At 38.9% G+C, this 16,368-nt stretch overlaps 1 long non-coding RNA gene across 1 annotated transcript; it reads right to left on the bottom strand.

Annotated features, from left to right (window-relative positions):
• Window positions 1-14,672: 14,672 nt before the first annotated feature.
• Window positions 14,673-15,065, bottom strand: LOC116125126. Its single transcript, XR_004127288.1, has 3 exons — window positions 15,008-15,065; window positions 14,871-14,914; window positions 14,673-14,778 (listed from the first exon to the last, which is right to left on the bottom strand). It is a non-coding gene; the product is annotated as an uncharacterized LOC116125126 (long non-coding RNA).
• Between the last annotated feature and the right edge of the window lie 1,303 nt (window positions 15,066-16,368).

Here is a 16,368-nt window from a genome sequence, read left to right as displayed (position 1 = left end):
CTATTGTGTTTGTAGTAGTTGGGTTGTACCTAAAGTAAAGAATCATAAACTAACAAGTATTACTTGTGTGAAATGTTTTCATGCATAAGTTGCTACCAGAAGCAACCATAAGCCATCCTCACCATTGAAGAGGTAATTGATGCAAAATGATTTCTTTGATCAAGTTCCATATTGTAATCTGATAGTAGTTGAGGTTGTACCTAAAGAAAAAATCATAGACCAAAAGTATTATTGTGTGAATACAGTTTTTGATGACAGAACGCATAAGTTGATACTAAAAGCAGCATAAGCCATGCGCATCCTTACCATTGAAGATGTAATTGGTGCAAAAGGATTTCTTTGTACCTGAAGCAAAAATCATAGATAAACAAGTATTAGATCTTGTATACTTTCCTCCTGCATTATGTATTACTTGATGTTGAAAAGTTTCTGAGACACATGCTCTATCTCACCCCTGTAGAAGTTTTTTCTGCATAGGTTTCAGCATCAGAAGCCAAACGGTGACTCGGGTGACCCTCATCGGGAGTTGAAGTATTAGGCTTGCCCGTTGGATTTTTTTCTACGTAGCGGAAAACAAAATCCTTCTGCAAAACAAATGATAAAAGTGAAATGTGTTGGATCGTCTAGAATGCTTTAGTACACTCACCAAAGGAGAAAACAGAACAAAAAACCTAATTCATCATATAACTTGTATCCAGACTCACGTCTGTGAGTAATTTTCAATATAGTGGTTTCCACGAGAACATAGCTCAATTTTTTTACCAAATTTCCACGGATATTGATCACTACTGTTATAAAAATTAAAGTAGACACAAATATAGTTTTTATCAAGCTCATCCATCATCATTTCAATCTTCAACCAGTAATACAAAAAACAGAGTCTATGAAAACCAGTAGATGAAGATTTATGTTCAATAGATAAATTCAACACTAAAGCAAAAATTAAGACAACTCATAATAAGTAATGAAGTTGAGTAAAATCCAAAATGAGAAATGAAAAAGAAAGCAATACACCTTATAACGAGGGTCGTCATCATCAACATAGTACTCGTGCATAACCCATTCAGTCTTGATCTTCTGCTTAGGAGAACCACCACGTTTATAGTAAACATAATCTTTTTTGCCACCGATCCGGTTGCCAGTACTTTTATCCCTGACTTCACGATCGTTACCTGTTTTTTCCCAGTTTCCATTTATTGGTGGGCTTGTTTACCCTTTACGTTCTATATGGTTCAGAGAAAAAGGGCCACGCTTGTTCATCGGAGTTATTTTTGAAAGTCCTGCATCACAATTAAATTCACATAAAAAACTGATTTATCTGACTAACTGATTATAGATAGCTTGAATCCACTTACCGGCAACTCAGAGGAGTCGAGCTTGAAGTATCAAGTTCATTAATCTCGTCGGGTACAGAAAATTCAGGATCAATCCTCTTCTTCTTGAGGAGAACGGATGATCTCTATTTCCAGCTTACGGCCCATGAATGCTACAAGAGAGGCATAGATTTCTGATTCAGCAGAAGCAGTGAGAGGAGAAATTTAGGGGGGAGTTTATAAAAAGACATTTGAAGTTACATTAATTAAAAGGCTATCAGTTTTAAAATGTTAACTAATAGGTATATTATTGATTAAGGGTAATTAGTGCTTAATTAAGATTAATGTAATCTTTTCAAAATTATACATATTTCCACAAACCCGAATTGTTGCAAATAAACCCAAAAACGTTCTTCTTTCTTCCTCCGCCATTAACGCATCTCTACCTCTGCATCTTCTTCTCTCTTCTCTTGGCTCTCTATCTTCTCTTCTTCTTCTTCTTCCTCTCCTGTATCTTCTTCTTCCTCATTCCTCTATATCCTTGTTCCTTCCCGCCATTAACACTTTCTTCTCCTCCACCATTGACATCTTCTCGGCAAAGATCCCCCTCCTCCTCTTCCTGACATTTCGTCTAAGTATGTGTATCTCCTTTTACATTTATATTTAGATTTACAAAGATTTAATAATGGATGGGGTTTGGGTTATGATTTTGATTTAGTTGTTTAGGTTGTTGGGTTGTGTTTGATGTAATACAACTTGAAAGGAGTGAAATTTGTTGAAAATTTGTTCTGGGTATTTATTTTCTTGGGTATGATGGATCGATTGTAGTGGATGGAGACTGAAAATGTGCTCTGGGTACGATGGATCGCTTAAGCGATCTGGTGTATCGCTTAAGCGATCCGGTAGGTCTGGTAATGCAGCAGATAGATCGCTTAAGCGATCAGGTATGTGGCTATGATCGTTAAGCGATCTGGTTAAAGTCTGCTGTATGGGAGCCGATCGCTTAAGCGATCAGTAATGGCATAAGATCGCTTAAGCGATCATGGTTGTTATACTGGATCGCTTAAGCGATCCAGTATAATAACATGATCCCTTAAGCGATACATCGACCAAATATGCGAATGTGCAGTCATTCTTTTAAAATATTTGAACCCTTAGTACAGCATTTAAGAATATTGTTTTTCTTGCATTACAGGTAGTTGGTATTATTATACATGTGACAAATTGTTTGGGTGTTGAATATTTTGGTGAGTGGGTAGAGGAAGAAAGTAGGTGGAAGTGGATTGGGAAGAGCAAAGAAGTTATACCAATTGCTGTGAGCACAGAGGTTAGTTTTGATGAGTTGATTGATGAAATAATTAGAAGAGGTATTTGAGTTGCTCGCGTAGTGATATAGTTGTGAAGTATATTTTAAGCAGAGCTCCTGAAAATTAAAGGTACCTCCTGCTATATTAAAGTCGGATGAAAGTGTGAAGTTATATATGATTGATATGGCCGATAGTGGTTCGAGGCCGATTTTAAGGGTTTCTTATGTAGAAAAACCGTTGGACGTTGGTTCCAAGGAGGGAATAACGAGGATGTGGGCGGAGATTTGCCTGGTTTTAATTTGAACTACGAGGCCATTGATTTGTTAGCTGAAAAATCAAGAGTAGACGGTGAATTGGGTGGTGAGGGGACACATAGAAGAGGTTGGTGATGGGGGGCAGAATGAAAATGTTGAGGAGGAGGACCCCGTAGATGTTTCCACAGATGTAGAGATTCCTTTAAATACAGATTATGCAGAAGGCGTACATTGTGAGGAAGAGAACACTATGGTCGTTTATGTAGGTTCAAAGGGGCAATTGGAGCTAGTAGTGAATCGCTCATGTCTTTACGGATGGATCGGAGTTGCACATAGGGTATTTATTTGACAACAAAGAGGAAGTGGTGAGGAAGCTAAAACTTGTTGCTGTGAAAGGTAATTTTGAGTTCATCACCAAAAAGTCAAATTCATTGGCTATGAGGTTGCATGTCGTGACCGAAATTGCAAGTGGCGGATTTATTGTAGAAGGTTGGCGGAGTCAGAAAGTTTATTCTTAGCACATATACCCGTGAGCACACATGTGGTTTGGGACATATTTCAGGTGAGCATCGACAAGCGTCCGCTGATGTTATTGGCAATTTGTCAAAAGTCGGTTCGTCGAAGGGAAAGGTCCATCTCCTAAGACATTCGAGACTTGTGCGCACAGAGTTGGGATGTGCTGTTAGTTACTGGAAATGTTGGAAAGGGAGACAACATGCACAAGATTTTGTGAGGGGCACGCCGGAGCACGGGTACGCAGTATTAGAAGCGTACCGTTATATGCTTGAGTTGACAAACCAAGGTAGCAAGAGGCTTTGAAGTGGGACAGGAATATGATGTTTAATATTTTTTGTTGCTTATGGTTCTGCTATAAGGGGTTTTGTAAACATGAAAAAAGTGTTGGCTGTTGATGGTTGCTTTCTGACGGGAAAGTATGGAGGTACATTGTTGGTGGCCACTGCACAGGACAACGAGAATCACACATATCTGTTGCATGGTGTGTGGTTGACTCTGAGAATGACGAGTCGTGGACTTGGTTTTTTCAGCAGTTACGTACGATAGTGCCTGACAGTGACGAGTTGTGCAAATATCCGATAGGCACAACTCTATAAAGAAGGGGTTGCCACTATTTACCGTGAAGCACATCACGGATTCTGTATGAGGCACCTTGGTGAGAATAAAACAAAAGTTTAAGTGTGCTGGCCTCCTTCAGACATACTACATGGCAGCAAAAGCTTATCGGGTTGATGAGTTCGAGGAGCACTTCCAGCAAATCCGAATGAAGGATGTTAGAGTTGCTAAGTATCTTGAGCATGATGTTGGTTTCGAGAGATGGAGTAGAGCTTACTTTCCTGGAAGAAGGTTTGATGTCATGACCACGAACATAGCTGAGTCCATAAATTCGAGTTGTTAATAGAAAGAGAGTTTCCAATAGTTGCACTTTTTGATGCAATCCAAAGGACACTGTCGCGGTGGTTCCATGAGCGTCGTACAGAATCAGATAATTTTACTACAACCCTTGTTCCGTCAGCTGAAAAATTATTACGAGAACGTATGGAACTGTCAAATGCACTGTTTGCCTATCCTCTTAATGCTCAAGAGTTCACTGTGCGCGGCTATGGTCCGGATGCTCTAGTTAACCTTGTTAGAAAAACTGCAGCTGTAAAGTGTTTGACATTCAACGTTTACCTTGTCCTCATGCACTAGCAGCACTAAAACACCAACGGAAGCCAGATTTTGGTTCAAGAATTTACACGGAACTTTGCTCCCCTCTCTATATGACAGATCACTACATGCTAGCATATTCAGAAAATATATCCGGTGCCTCCAGAAGAGCAGTGGGTAGTGCCGCCAGAGGTGGCTGACATTATCCTCCAGCCGCCATTCAAGAAGACACCAAAGGGGAGAAAAAGGTTAAGCGTATTCCATCGCCTTTGAGGTTCCCGGAAGATGAATAAGTGCTCAATTTGCAAGCAACCTGGCCACAAGAGAAGCAGTTGCCAGAAGTAATTAGGTTCGAAGAAGGATGAAATTGAGGGAGTTGCGAAGGGCAACCATTGATGAGTTATTGTTTTCATTATTGATGTTTTATTTTTATTGCTACCTTTAATAATTATCCTTTATATTGTGCATTCTTATTACATGGTCTAAATATGTAAGTTAGTTATTTAGTTTGGAATTAGGTTGTCAAATTGAGGAAAAATTATGGAATAATACGTGTTGGTAATTTTAGTTTGTCAAAATTGGGAGAAAAGGTGATAAAGTATACATTGCCCACGATCGCTTAAGCGATACATAGATCCCTTAAGCGATCGTGCACCTAGACTGATTGATTCTGCCCAGGTGCAAGATCGCTTAAGCGATCCCTGTTATCGCTTAAGCGACCATGGAAAAAGAAAGATTCGCTTAAGCGATGTCACGGATCGCTTAAGCGATCATGGACCTGGACAGATTTGTTTCTGCCAACCACATGATCGCTTAAGCGATCCGTATTATCGCTTAATCGACCATGGGAAAAAGACAAGATTCGCTTAAGCGATATCACAGATTGCTTAAGCGATCATGCACCTGGGCAGATTTGCTTCTGCCAATCACATGATCGCTTAAGCGATCCACTGTATTGCTTAAGCGATTCTTGTGCAAATGGTTTTAAAATTTAACAGATACACCCCCACCTACCCACGGTGCCAGATTCTGGCCACCGGAGCCAGAATCTTACCGGGAAAGGCCGTTACGATGCACAGTGGTCGGATCTGCCCGATAGGGCCTCTATATGGCCTTTTCCGGCCAGATCGACCACGGAGTGGCCGGAAAAGGCCAGATGATCGCCAGAACAGGCCGTAGACAAACGGAGAGGTCCAGATCTTGCGTCTTCGACAGCCAAATATATGGCCGTCGTTGTCGGTCAACGATGGCCAACATTTGGCCGTCGTTGACCGTCAACGTCGGACATTTCATTGAAAGTCCGTGCGGTAAGATGTGGCCTTTTCCGGCCACATCCACGGTGGATCTGGCCGGAAAGGTCACAAGTGGTCATTACCGGACATTTTCGGTCGTTTGTTGCTGTCGGCGGTAGCCAGAATCTGGGAAGTTGGGTGGGTGGGTGTGTTTTGTTAATTTTTAAACTTTTCGGTATGCTCTGAAATTAATTCACTTAATGGGTCGAAAATTAATTAAAATATACTAATTTCGTAAATAATTAAGCAAAAAAATTAAAAATATACTGAACGAATCGTAAACCCCATATTTTAGTAATAACGGAACAGGTGCTCTGAACGAATCGTAAGCCCTATAGGGTTCATACTGACGTGTAAAAGAACTGTTGTTTATATAAATGAATAACGGAACAGGTGCTCTGAACGAATCGTAAACCCTATAGGGTTCATACTGACGTGTAAAAGAACTGTATGTTTAATATAAATGTAATAACGGAACAGGTGCTCTGAACGAATCGTAAACCCTATAGGGTTCATACTGACGTGTAAAAGAACTGTATGTTTAATATAAATGTAATAACGGAACAGGTGCTCTGAACGAATCGTATGAACCCTATAGGGTTCATACTGACGTGTAAAAGAACTGTATGTTTAATATAAATGTAATAACGGAACAGGTGCTCTGAACGAATCGTAAACCCTATAGGGTTCATACTGACGTGTAAAAAACGTATGTTTAATATAAATGTAATAACGGAACAGGTGCTCTGAACGAATCGTATGAACCCTATAGGGTTCATACTGACGTGTAAAAGAACTGTATGTTTAATATAAATGTATACGAACAGGTGCTCTGAACGAATCGTATGAACCCTACAGGGTTCATACTGACGTGTAAAAGAACTGTATGTTAATATAAATGTAATAACGGAACAGGTGCTCTGAACGAATCGTATGAACCCTATAGGGTTCATACTGACGTGTAAAAGATTGTATGTTTATATAAAATGTAATAACGGAACAGGTACTCTGAACGATTCGTCAACCCTATAGATTCATACTGACGTGCAAAAGAACTGTATGTTTAATATAGTTCTTTTACACGTCAGTATGAATTGTATCGCTTAAGCGATTCTTCCTAAAAGACACATAGTCGCTTAAGCGATTTATGATCGTTAAGCGATTTTTCCTAAAAGAAACATGGTCGCTTAAGCGATTTATGATCGCTTAAGCGATTCCTCCTAAAAGACAAATGGTCGCTTAAGCGACCAATATATATCGCTTAAGCGATTTTTCCTAAAAGACACATGGTCGCTTAGCGATTTAGGATCGGCTAAGCGATCTTTTCGAGGCCAAATGACTTCTGCCCAGACTATGATCGCTTAAGCGACCCACCTTTATCGCTTAAGCGATTCTTCCTAAACACTTGTGATCGCTTAAGCGATCATAGATCGCTTAAGCGATAGTTGCCGAGGCAGAATTGACTTCTGCCCAGATTATGATCGCTGAGCGACCCACCTGTATCGCTTAAAGGATTCTTCCTAAAACACATGGGTCGCTTAAGCGATCATAGATCGCTTAACGGATCGTTTCCGAGGCAGAATTGACTTCTGCCAGACTAGATCGCTTAACGACCACCGTATCGCTTAAGCGATTCTTCCTAAAACACATGTGGTCGCTTAAGCGATCATAGATCGCTTAGCGATCGTTTCCGAGGCAGAATTGACTTCTGCCCAGACTATGATCGCTTAAGCGACCCACCTGTATCGCTTAAGCGATCCTTCCTAAAAGGCATGTGGTCGCTTAAGCGATCATAAATCGCTTAAGCGATCGTTTCCGAGGAGAATTGACTTTGCCCAGCAATGATCGCTTAAGCGACCCAACTGTATCGCTTAAGTGATTCTTCCTAAAAGACATGTGGTCGCTTAAGCGATCTGCGATCGCTTAAGCGATCTTTTCCGAGGCAGAATGACATCTGCCCAGACTATGATCGCTTAAGCGATCGAAAGGTCGCTTAAGCGATTCTTTCTAAAATGACATCTTCCCACACCTTGGTCGCTTAAGCGATTTAAGATCGCTTAAGCGATCGTTTCTGGAAAGTCTTGGTCGTTTAAGAGAAATATGTGGACAAACAAAATATCTTATATGGACACACCATACATAGTAATTGAAACTGCTGATGAATTATCTTATATGGACAAACAAAATATATCCCAAATATCAGATCCAATTCTTTACAATGATCACACAACATAGTAAATTATTTACAATTTCCTGACACTGCCTTTAATTTAGTTTTTGATGCCAAGAGTTTAGAGTCCACAGTGAATGGTATTAGGGCAGTCCATGCTGAAAAGATGCCCACGACATCATTCTTCCCGATGCTTTCTGGCTCTGAACTAGCATCAACAAATTCAAGATGGTGCCTCCGTTGACTTTCTGTGGAGATTGACCATTCCATCTTTCATAAACTACAAGTCAAAAAACTCAGTGTCAGCAGCTGAAGTTATATGGTTTAATTTAGAATAATACAATCAACTCAAAAAACCCAAGTATGAACATCAACATCACATAAACTACAAAATTCAGCGTCCAACATTCATACCCTTTGATTGGGTTCTGGTCACTCAAAACGGATCCATCTGCCCAGGAAGCAGTCGACAGCCCAGCGCTCCCGACAGTCTCTCATTGTTTCGTCATTCAGCTGTCCATCGGGCTGTTGGTCATGTCAAACTGAATAAATTTCAGGGCATATGCCCCACATTCAGCGCTACAATAGGAAGAGACATTAGCATTATAATAAACTTATAGAACAATTGTATTATGTAAGTTAGTTTAAAAAAATTTACCTTGACTCATTTATTGGCAGGTAGGCGCTGAATTGGCCACTTTCCGGTTAGTACTTGATCACCGAAGTGCCCAAACATCCCGCTGTCACGCAACAGCCGCGGGAACAACCGGACAGTGGGTCTAACTCGACTTCCAACTGCTTGTCTCGACAAATGGTTGGTTGCAGTCAAGGATCTTCAGAAACCCCTCCTCTAGATGCACAACGACTGCTATCCAGTGCATCTGTTTGACGAGGATGATGCAGTACACTCTTTTAACAAAGGCCCAACCGTGGCCATATTGGGCCGATCCCCCCTTACGTACTGCATAATCCTGTCATCAAACCGGAAATCATCAGGGATGCAGTCCGACTGTTGTGCAGCCAATCGTTTTCGCTTCGGTCCTTTTCCTACACCACTAGCAACGACATTTTTAATTAAAGTGCGATATGCCGAAACAAGCGTTTGCCCAATGCACATCGGTGATAGCACAGTCGGGATACAATGATCACCATCACTAGTCTGTCGTAGCCTCATCAGTGCCAATATCTCATCGATGTGCTGCATCAAATAAAAAAACAAGATAAGTATAAGAAACAGGCAAAAATAAGGAAATTATGTGAAAATAACTCACCAAGTCCTCAAGCCACGTCCCCATCGTCAACAACTTCTGAAACATTCCCGGGGATAATCCGTCTTACACTTTATATGGCCATCAATTCCCGATCCATTGTAATAGGCATAAAAGAGTTTTTTCCTTTCCTTATTGGCCTATACAAATCGACTTTGAGTCCAATTTCCCTTCCCCACTTCCTCCCCCTTCCCATTTTTACATCCCCGTTCCTTCGCCTCCCACCTATCCCTCCTCCATTATCACAGCCCCACTTCCACCACCAACCTCCTAACCTCCTCCTTTCTGGTTGTTCCTCCATTTGTTCTTCATTTTCTTCTTCTTTACCTGTGTCACACCATGTAGGCGATTTCACAAACTTGCTCTTTCGGCTTCTCTTTTCAAGCCAGTTTGCACTTCAACCGCCTTTAATTCTCCACCAACTTCCTCCTCCATTGTACCACTTCGCCCTCCATTGTACCTATTTCTCTCCAGCTTATCCACTTTCTTCCTCCACCCTTTTCATTGTTTCTTCCACTTCTCCAGCTTTGCATAACGGCTGTTGTAAAATCTCAAACAGGCCGTTTATGAGGTTAACAACCTCATTCTCCCTACGTCGATGTCTCGGCAAAGCGTACTTGTTGTACCGGTTTGCTGAGGCATACGAACCTCTTCCTCCCTCTTCTCCTCCTCATCCTCGGCCCCCCGAGCTTCATATCCTCCGCATCAATGACATTGTCAAGCAATGGCCCTGCAACTGCCACACATGCGTGACCCCTTTTAGTCCCGCATCAGGCGGTCTATCGTGCATCCCTTTCATCCTCCATACTCTGAAAGATGTGACATAGTCCTCTTCCGCTTCATCCCCAATAGGTCAAAAAGGGATGGACGACTCCCTGCAATAAGAAATAAAAATCAATCAGATTGAAGCAAATAAAAGAGCAACGCATATTAAAAGCTTAATCCTTCAATCTTACCCCAGCTGCTGAATCTCAATCTCTAATTGCCATAATCCCATGGTTACAGCTCTCGACATGCCACCGCAACATCCTAGGAAATTGCGTTGCACATTCACATTTTTGCCTCCTCCCCCCGCCTTAGTGAAGACAGGGATGGCCTCGTACATCCAAGCCTACATTGTAAAAAAAACAGTCCATGTCATTATTCAAACACACATATTATAAAAATATAACATAGAGCTATTAATTTACCTGCATTGCCCATGGGAAGCCAAACAAATTATACGTGCTTGGTTTAGCTCCCGCCCCATGACATGCTTTAACGCCATGTCTGGTTTTTTCAGGCTCTTGATGGTTCGCTCAAATGATATCTGTCCCCAGGATAAGAATTAAAGAACTCCAAGTCGCTTACAAACAGCAACCAATCTTTCTACACGCTTTTGTTGAGTCACAGCCAATAAGATAGAAGTAAAAACAATATCAAGCACACTTTTATCTTCTCTGCATCACTAAACCGAACTGATATAGCCCTTCTCTAAAACTTTTCCTGTAATAGACTTTGCCCCTTTCAAAACCTTTTACAAAAGTTTATGGCTCTGCACTCGTCCTTACTGCGTCTGCCTCCGCCTTAGTGGCACTTTCCCGCATCCTAAGCCCGTCACCAACGCACTCCCATCATACCAAACCGTAGTGGCTTTCCCTCCACCAGAACCACATTTCATTTTTTTGTTGCATTTACTGAGTGCATACACATGTAATGCACTCCCTGCCCCCAAAATGACTTTTTCCACTTTTTTCCGATTCTTAAAAACTGACCGAAACAAGTGTCACCAAAATCTCTTTCACCGTGCCTCATTCTAGCTAAAATGGCCCTTATTTGTCAAAAACCTCCCAGCTCGACCTCACCGTCACCCTTGCAAGGAAGTAGGGTACCTTCCATTATAGGCTTCAACTCGTACTCTCTACAGTTACGGTCCGCAACAATGCACAATCGATATAAATAAAATGTCATCAACAAAATAAACCAAAACACTGTAGTCGCTTAAGCGATCTCGGATCGCTTAAGAGATCTTTACTGTCTCATGCAAGATCGCTTAAGCGATTTTAAATCGCTTAAGCGACCAGAAGTTAACTGAGAATCTTTAATCTGTGATTCTGCCCAGACCTAAGATCGCTTAAGCGACCAAAAGTAAACACTCATGATCTTTAAGCGATCTTTGGTCTGGCAGAACATCTGCCCAGATCTAGATCGCTTAAGCGATCATTTTTACGCTTAAGCGATCATGCTGCGATCACGAGTAAACCGAATAATCGCTAAGTGATACAAATGATCGCTTAAGCGAAATTACAAGCAACATTCCCAAACTACGTACCTATTTCGCGGCCTTCTCCTCGTCGCCGGATCCTCCGGCGACTCTCCTGGCCTGAATTCTCGCCGGAATCCACCTCTGGCCTGAATTCTCTCCGAATCCTCCTTCTGGCCTGAATTCTCGCCTGACTCCTCGTCTTCAGACCCCTTTGTTGGTTCTTCCCTCTGTTCTTGTGCCGCCGGCGTCTCCTCTACATGTGGACCACCTTCAATGGTCAGATGATCCACCGGTGAGCCATTGAACTGCTTGGCCACCGGAATCTAGGATTCGAAGTGGCGTGGGCTTCCCTCCTCATTGTCAGTGTCACTCATGGTTTGGATTGAATTTGGTGTCAACGTTTGCAGTTTCGATCGGAAATCTGGACTGTATCGCCGGAAATGGCCAGTTTTCGTTTACGGTAAGGAAATCGATTTTAGGGTTAACAAACGATCGAAAATCGCGACTATATCGCTGAAAATCGCGACTGTATTCGGTTTAGGGTTCAAGAAATTGATTTAGGGTGCAAATCAATTGGTGTTCGATCGAAAAAATCGCGTCTCCCTTTCGTTCAAGAAATCGCGTTTTCAATGATGAATTTCGATTAAGCGACGTGAATAGTTAGTGGGGCTTGTTTTGCGGAATTTCAAATTTTGAAAACTTTCATTATTTCTGATTCGGCCACATATGTTTTAATCTTTCATTTTAACCCATTACGGGTTAGTAATCCTAACTATGCCACGTCATCTTCTCTAAATTATAAAAAATTTGATGAACAGTTTCAAGGCCATTTTCTTAAATACATACTTGGGGGGACCGGGCAGCTAAATTTTGAGAGAGTGAAGTCAAGTAGTGATGGGGAAGACTTACGCTTTGACTACACGCTAAGCTTCCTGTGTACACAAAAGCGGTACTGTTGAGTGAGGTTATAAAATTTAAAACCACGTTGACTGAATATTACTTCTATAAATATTTATAATTATAATTTCAGTTAAAAAGTTGGGAAATAATATAACCTAGATGTTACGTTCACGCGTTATGCGGGTTTATTTATTATATTATTTTTATTTTATTATAAAATTTTTATATTTTAAAAAATTATAAATGATTATTATTTCATAAAAAAATATGCCAAATATTGATTATAATAGAACATTTTGTTATTGTTTTTTTTTTTTTTTTTAATCAGGTTTTTATGTTTAAAGATTGTTGAGAATCGTTATATGATTGCCATTTAAGATGTCGTTAATTGGTCCCCGTATTTGCTGCTTATTGGTGTTGATAAAATAGGGATGATTCACATGCATTCAATTAATGTATACAGTACAGATCTTTCAGATTCCTCTTTTAATTTGATAAAATGCTAGTGATGGAATATTGAAATGGTCAGCTTGTATTCAACAGGAATTGAATTAATTGAATTCAATACATAGAAGTTGAAAGTCCGCAACTTATGAAAGTGGTTTTGACACAAATAAATTAATTAATTGAAGAACGAAATAATACTGGAACAGTTTAGTGATAAGAATAGATTCCCTTTTCAAAGCAAAAGAAGAGTTGCAACACTTTTCTTACAACAATTTGGTACATAATAATATAATTGAAATGACAATTTTTCCCTTCTTAAAATTAGTAGTTCCTGCATGGAATATAACCATTGCTTTGAGGTCCAACAATTAATCTTTCACCATTTTAAAAGGCTGCCCAACACCATGAAATGAGCAAAAATAAAATAAAATAAAACTTATCATCCTTCATCATCCAACACAAACTCTACTTGCCACAAAACACAAACTATTACTGGCTACAGAGTCCACAACAAAAACATGTATAACCTATCTAAGAATGTAAGTTTGCAACTTTTTGATAAAAAAATATGCTTAATTGATAAACACTTTGCAATATAACACTGTTTATAAGATATAGAAAAACAAAAATAAATGGACAATATTTTTTTGTTTTAAATCGTTCATACTGTGTCTACGCCAAAAATGAAGTGTTTATTAAATTATTCCGAATGTCACCCCTATCAATGCTCACTGTGACCATCACTGTCAAAGGTTGACTGCATAATAAAGGAATCAAAACTGAATCAGTTTACGTTCAAAAATAAATAAGTAATAATATGAAATTTCATAAACAAACAATGTTTTAAAGTAAGCACCTGTGAGTGGGGCAATGGCTGGCTACACTTGGAATGACCACTTCCGGTTGCTCAATAGGTGGTGTATAGGTTGTTGTTGTAGGTGGAACAATTCTTAGTCAAGCATAGAGAGAAAGATGGGAACTGTAGTTCCAAGCTCCATGAATATATCAAAAATTGATAATGAAACATGCATCATTGATTCTCCAAAGAGCTTGATGCTGGAGCTTAGTTCGTCCTCAAGTCAAGAGGTTAGTCAAATTAGCCAAATATGAATATGAATATGAATATCCAAGAATTTGTCAAACATCCGCATATGTTTTAATCCAAACTTAAGTTCTACGCAAAAGTTTACTAAAAACTTAAAATTTCTATTTGAAAAACTCTTTCTGCAAGAAGTTTGAGTTTATACTCAAAGAAAATAATGGGTTACTAAATTTAGTCTGGTTGCATAAAAGCACCAAAAAAAAAAAAAATTCAACTGCATTTAGACATTAAGAAAACTTAAAGAGTAAGTGCTTTTAAGATTACACTAAGTTGGCACATAAATCATCAAATTTTTACTCTATAAAAGAAAAGATTACCTTTCGAATATGGTCTCTGCTTTCCATCATGTTAGCTGCTGGGTTTGAGAACTAATCAATTTCATTTATGATTAAAAAAAAAAAAAAAAACAATTAAAAGGATGTTACTCATTTATCCCATCACACACACATGCACATGCACACACATAAACACATACTGTATATGCATTAAATGTGACAAAGTAAGAGAAAGTTGTGCAATTCTTGGAAGCTAATACATTGTGCAGTAGCTAAAACATATCATATCCAATTTGATGGAGATCTATGGACAAAACCATACCATTATGCTGTGTACCATAATCAATCTATAACTTCACATGGAAAATATATGTAATGTATGAAAGAAATAATACCAGACATTGACGGAGTTAGAATGCCATCACCAATAACCATGCTGGTTCCCAAAAGCACTACCAGTAGCAATAGAAGTTACTCACTCCTCAATTGATCTTACGTTTCATCTAGTTTTCTAGCACAACTCTTGTGTTATACAAAGGGCTGCAATCTCACAATACAAACATCATAAGTTCACGCCTTAGTCTAACATATCATAAGAAAATAATGAGAAGGAAACAAAAAAGAAATGAAACCTGTTAGAATCATTCACAATGGCTTCAAAAACAACCTCATCAACCTACAGGAAATCCCAATTCAATTAAATCACAAAAACAATCAAACACCGCCATCAAATTTCCAATAAACATTTGAATTCTTCACACAAACATACCCGCCTAGCAAGGCCAAGGCTAACACGATCAAGAATCTTGAAATCAGACATCTTGAACCTCATAACATGCCTTGACTCTTCTTCCTCCACAGAAACAACCTTAGATTCAACTCGAGAAACAACCTTCCTCGAAGATGAACACTGAACTCCAAAACTTCTCCTCTGAAACATCACACATGACTTTGACTTCCCACAAACTGCCTACTAATCAGCCTTGTTGACAAATTCCCACTTAAACTCCATCTCTCAACACCCTCCAAACCCGGACTAGAACCAATCCCACATATCGCCATATAGCCAATCTGCAAAAAGACAATTTTGGATCATTCTGAGAACAAAAACAACTGTAGACGTTTAGTTCTCATGTCATTTTAAGGAACATATAAAAAAATCAATATTTAAATCTAAGTCATTGAATTATACAAAGAAATGAATCATTCAACACATATAGAATAAGTTTAAGTTCAATTGTTGAGAAACTTATTCACTACTTAATTAAAAAACTTTTAAAATTTAAATCCAACCCATTAAGTTATACAATGAAATGGAATCTTTAAGAAATGGATTAAAAGGTGTAAAATAGTAATGTAGAATTATGCGTTAACTGTAGAATAAACAGTATTTATATTAGCTTCTGGTATCATCATTCAGTGGGAACAATAAACTGTGAATCTTTTATTGATTTTATTGATAATAGAACTGTTTATATATATAGTTCTATTTTTTTCCTTGAGGAATACCAAGTTCCTTTTCTTTGGCAATAATCAGGGATTCACGTTTCCGTAAATCGAATATTACATGTATGGTTGAGCCTATTATTTCTAACAAAGCATTCATTATATCTCTGTTCATCACTCTGGCAGTGTTGAGTTTGTCCAGCGTGACTTTAAGGTTTTGTAGAATACCTTCCAGTTCAGGCGAACCATCTGACGTTGCTGCTTGACCTACTAAAAATAAAAAACTGGACATGTAAAAGTAGATATGTAGAAGGAATATAAGAGTAATCAGTTGATGTTATTTACCGCACGCTTCTGTTTGTTTGGATTTTGGATTGACAATAGTTGGTCTTTTGTCTTCCATTTGTTAATGGTATCTGTGTGAAATGAAAGAAATATTTGAAGGTGTATGGATTGTTGAATTCTCTACTCTTATATAGCTTTAGATGTCATTAAGTAATATTATATGATAATTAATGATTACAACAACTGTTCGTGTTATGTTCAATGTAATTGGATTATTGCTAATTAATATGACTTTTGATATTTTTTAGTAAGTATTTGCATGTTATTGGTTATGGTTATTTTGATTTAAATGTTTTATTGTTATTGGATGAGTTTAAAATTTTCAGATTTATATTAAAT

Source organism: Pistacia vera, unplaced genomic scaffold (genome assembly GCF_008641045.1).
Source record: "Pistacia vera cultivar Batoury unplaced genomic scaffold, PisVer_v2 Contig160, whole genome shotgun sequence".
NCBI classification, from domain to species: domain Eukaryota; kingdom Viridiplantae; phylum Streptophyta; class Magnoliopsida; order Sapindales; family Anacardiaceae; genus Pistacia; species Pistacia vera.
The sequence above is the reverse complement of the archived record's forward strand: the minus strand, read 5'-3'. Positions and strand labels throughout refer to the sequence as shown.